Below are 5147 nucleotides of genomic sequence, written 5' to 3'. Positions count from 1 at the left end.
AACTGCACTTACAACCTACCTCCCCCCTACGTTCGTCTATTACTGTTTAAATCTGTATACATTATTCTCATTGCTGGAAAGATGCAGTAATGCTTCATGATGCTCTTTCTACTCTAATGCTGCATAGCAGTTGCTTTCTTTAGGCCCCAGCTCTTACCTACATCTGTGCTTACTGAACTGAGACTTTAATTTGCTACACCACGCCAAGGTATTAATAGACAATTATTTATTGCAAATCTGAACCATTTATACTGTTTACTGGCTGACACAATGTAAAATTTTGATCCAAATGGTAATGTGTCCATGACATTGCATAAAATTCTATTCCACAGCAAGGTTTATTTCTTTCCTCAATGAATTGAACTTGCAATATGAGGAAATAGTTTTCAGAGGATGAATGATTTACAGTCTCAAACTTATAAGACTATTTACTTATACAGATAAGTGAAAATGTCTAATTCAAATAGCACAGAAAACTAGAAAAAAATTCGGATTTTACAGGAAGAAAAACTGAGGGAGAAAAAAATAGGAATAAGTTGCAAAGTACTGAAAGGATAAATGAATAAATCTTATGTTAGTCATTTGAAGGCAATTATAGTTATAAGCAGGCATCTTTGAGACAGTCTTATAAACATTCAGTTGAGTAGAGCACAGATAAAAATTACCTATTCATAAAGAGCCATATGGATAGAAAAGCACTTTAAAGTCTCCAAATGTCTGGTGAAATTACCTTTACAAATGTTTTTTGCAGTTGGATAGAAACCTCAAAACGAGAAAAAGAGCTTTATAGATAGGTAAATTTCATCATACAGAAGATGTAATTTCAAGTGTTTATCTGCTTGAGTTTAAATATCATGCTTGTAATGCTGTCTAGACATGGAATCTTCTCTAATACCTGTAAGAATCTTCAAAATGCAGATGTTTGAATTAAAGAAACATTTTTCTAATGAACTTTGATATTAAGTTAATCTTTTTCCCTTGCTATGATAAAGGGTTTTAAGGCAGTTCTAATTAAATCTCTACTATATTCAAGTAATAACACCCAGAACTTGTGGTCAGCTCAGCTTACAAAAGACATTCAAAGCCTTTGTAATATTTCAGCTTATATGGACAGGATCACACTGGAAGGAGCTCTACCAGACAGAATGAGCCTCATTCAGTACCAGAACACCTGGAAAGTGCCTATTTCGTGTGGAGTACAGCAGAACAGTTTCATCCCCCTACTGACTTTTTTTTTTCTTGTTTTCTTTCTTTCTTTTATTTTTTTTGTTTGTTTGGGGTTTTTTTTAGTTGGTTTTTTTTTTTTTTTTGGCTGGTTGGTTTTAGTTTTGTTTTTTTTTTTCAGATTTTTCAAGCCTATAATGGGCTTTCCCCTTTCCATTCCAGGATATAAGAAAGATGAAAAATGACACTAGATGAGTACTGGGTGTGTTGTGTTGGCACAGATTTGTGGCTGATAAGCTGTGACTCCATGGAAGCAGTGGTAACAGGTAGGAGGCAGGGGGATGCATTTCTATACATTACAGTAGAATAAAACTAGCCAGTGGAACTTTGCCCACTGCATAAAGGAAAATGGATATGCTGTACAGTTCTGAGATCCATGAAAGAAGTGGAAATAGCATCACACCTGTATATCATAAACAAATGTTGAAACATTTCTTCAGGAATATTGATAGTGATTTTTTTTTGCACCTATAATGAAAAATCAGACTGAAGTAGAAACACATTTAAAATATTTCCTTTTCCAGAAGAAAGAATATATAGTTGTGATTCCAAGATCTTTGGTCTGAATGGCCTCATCAACATAAGCATTGCATGAGGTGCTTTTAGAAGAGCACCCAGGCAAGGCATGTCAGTAGCAGAAAGGCTGCTCACACACCAGTTGGTTCTTTGAAGTTCTTCAGAAAACAAATATAAGAAGAAGGATTTTGAGGCTTATTAAAGTACTTTGTAAAATATGACACAGGATCTAACATGCAGGCAGTGACTGCAGTGGCAAAGATAATGCCACTGTGAGGCTGAAAGAAATGACGAAAAAGAAGGATTTTGTTTACCATCCCTCCCTCCAAGTACAACAATCAGAGCTGCCTCAAAGAGTCCTTGTTCCTGCTGTGAATTAGACAACTTTTTCTTTTTGTTTAACATGCATTCACATTGAGATGTCTTTTTGAGCTACCAGGATACATGCTGTTGATGCATATTAATGACAGGATGTAATTTTTACTATTATTGTTCTGTAATATAGAATATGTCTAACTACATTTTGTTTATTATTCATAATACACAATGAAAAGAGACACCAGAATGGCTCTTTTGGAGGCCTCACATGCTAGGCTGCAAATGTGTATTAACAATAGTACACATTTATGTGTTATGGTTTCATAAAATGCATTTGCATAATATAAAATCATAATCCCAAATGTACAGTAAAAACCCTATGAAAAATAGTTACTTCTCATATACTACACAATGGCTGATTTTAATCTTCACTGTCTCAGATGTGGAACTAGTTATTAGGGATTTTTTTATAATGGGAAAAATGCCTAGCCCACCCTACAGAATTAAGTCTTGTAAAATGAACCAATCAAACAAGAGCCTTCTGTAAAACGGAAGAGATGGTTTGGTAGTAATTTGCATCCACACTTCATTTAATATACTTCCAGGCTGAGATGTTACTTTCAATATCATACCAGAGACTGAAATAAACAGGCAATGCTGGCAGGTCTGGCTGCACAGCACTCCAGGGGCCTATGAATGCAAAAACGTGCAGTGGGAACCGAGCAGAAATCAGCTCAGAGCAGAAGTCACTGGCACCAGGAAACCAGCTCAGAGGGAACCTTTGCAGGAATGTGATGCTTTCAAATTCCACTGTCCAATGAATCCCACACCAGTTTTCTCCTAGTTTGATTGCAGAGATGGGTAAGTCTGTTTTAGTGTTCCTTCCACTTAACTGCAGCCACTTGTAGGGAAAGATTGACTACCTGGACATAATTCCCAGTGTCATAACTACAGCTGTATGTATGCCACAGCTACAGTATCTGTGAGGGGAAACAATGATTTCTACTTTCCTTCTTTAGCAAGAATCATGGTATTTTTCACCTTGACTGGCTACTGTGCTATTTATTTAGACAATTTGACTTTGAGCTGCTTTTTGCTACATATACATTATCAAATGATTAATGGCTAATTAGCATTTTGCTAATGGAAAATAAATGTAGATATGAGTGTATGCCACTATGTTTCCCCTTTTAGCTCAAATTATCACATTTGCATTTTTATCAATAAAAAACTATGAGTTTTCTTTCTGCTAAGCCAAATGAACAGTCTTAATTATATTTAAGGTTCCAGTCTTTCAACAGATATTGTCTGGTACCCTGCTGCACCCACACCTGTCCATCACACCTTGCCAAGTTCTTTTCCCTTCCTTAAAGCATCATTTCTTGGTGTATTGAAAATCTCAGTACCCAGTTATCTAGCAGAATTTCTGAGCTCTGACTCCTCTAAGGTCTATGGTGACTTGTTCAGACACTTGGCTTTTCACAGATGAATATGTTTGGAATCATTAAGATGAACTGTTTGATGGGTGAAGGGGACAAATGAGTTCTCATACTAAGATTGTCATCAACATTTTTACAGAACAAGTGACTTGAAAGCTAATGAAGATGGAGACCTCCAGGAAAAGGAGACTCAGAGGTGACCTTACCACTCTCTACAACTTCCTGAAAGGTGGTTGTAGCCAGGTGGGGGTTGGTCTCTTTCTCCAGGCAACAGCTGACAGAACGAGGGAACACAGTCTCAAGCTGCACCAAGGGAAATACAGGTTGGATATTAGGAAAAAGGTTTTTTTATGGAAGGACTAATAAAGTACTGGAATGGTTTGCCCAGGGAGGTGGTGGAGTCACCATCCCTGGATGTGTTTAAAAAAAGATTGGATGTGGCACTTGGTCCCATGGTTTAATTGAGGTGTTAGGGCATGGGTTGGACTTAATGATCTTGAAGGTCTCTCCCAGCCTCGTGATTCTGTGATTCTGTGATTCTGTGATTCTGTGATTCTGTAAATATGAAGGCTTTTTGGGTTTCGTTTTTAAGACTTTTACTGATTTGCAAACCATCAGAAAAAACATACTTTGTTTTTTGAAGAATCAGAGCTTGTCTAGTCACAATCCAGTACTCTCAATTTCAGCTGAGACTAGAAACAGAAAAATAAACGCTTCCTACAAAAATGTATGATAAAGAGAGTTATTATTTCCATTCACCTGTCCTTTATATCAACACAGACAGCTAATCCAGGTGAATCTACCTGCATTTGTCATTGCCAGTGGACTAAAACCATAGATAATTCACACTAAGGAACATAATTCCACCTTTTTAAAGCTTCATTATGTAATAATTTATTTATCTGGAAAGTGGGATTTTTGAATGACTAATAGTGCCATGCTGTGGCTACTAACAATCAATGACTTGAGAAGGTCAGGAGAAAGGGGAGAATGCATTTAACAGTGATTTTTTTTAATGATGGTGTGTTTGTGCTGCTCACCAGAGATGAGCCAAGCAATTTTCTGAAGAAGTCCGCTGTCATCTCCTTGTCATATGCAGCAGATTATAGAAAGAGAGCAATTTCCAGCACTGGAAAAGGCAGCTGAGTAACTCAAATATTTATCTAAAATTAATACTTTCAAATCTCCCCTCTCCTCAATTTCTTTCATCTGTTGCCTTGTTTGAGGATGGATCAAAACTGACACTGCCCAGCTCCTGGGAACATTCAGTCACATGAATGTTTCATCCAGGTTTTCACAGCTGAAAAGAGTGACAAGCGAACTGAGTGCTACCAGTGAAATGGCATCAGCCAGAGTGTGCAGAAAGCCTGGAACCACACTGGAACATTTCTGCTTTTCACTAGGTGGGAAACTTTGCCATTGCCCAGGGTGAGAATGGACAGATGTCACCCCTTGCTATGATTACTGGAGAATTGACACTGCCTGAGCTCCATTAGAAGCATTGCCTAACACAACTATTGCTCCCAAGTGACACACATACATCTTCAAAGGATAATATCCTGCCCAACTGCTGCTCCAAAGAGGAGACAGAGCTTTAAAGATGAAGGGAGCAGGGAAGGTGTTATGCTGCATCTACTAACCTTACTCTGG

General features: G+C 37.5%; 1 long non-coding RNA gene across 1 annotated transcript; it reads left to right on the top strand.

Moving 5' to 3' along the window:
* The first annotated feature begins 1348 nt into the window (after nucleotides 1-1348).
* LOC107207419 lies at nucleotides 1349-3862 on the top strand. Its single transcript, XR_004498359.1, has 3 exons — nucleotides 1349-1490; nucleotides 2664-2919; nucleotides 3637-3862. It is a non-coding gene; the product is annotated as an uncharacterized LOC107207419 (long non-coding RNA).
* The last annotated feature ends 1285 nt before the right edge of the window (nucleotides 3863-5147 follow it).

This window comes from Parus major, chromosome 7 (assembly GCF_001522545.3).
Source record: "Parus major isolate Abel chromosome 7, Parus_major1.1, whole genome shotgun sequence".
NCBI classification, from domain to species: domain Eukaryota; kingdom Metazoa; phylum Chordata; class Aves; order Passeriformes; family Paridae; genus Parus; species Parus major.
This window is presented reverse-complemented; position numbering and strand designations above follow the sequence as displayed.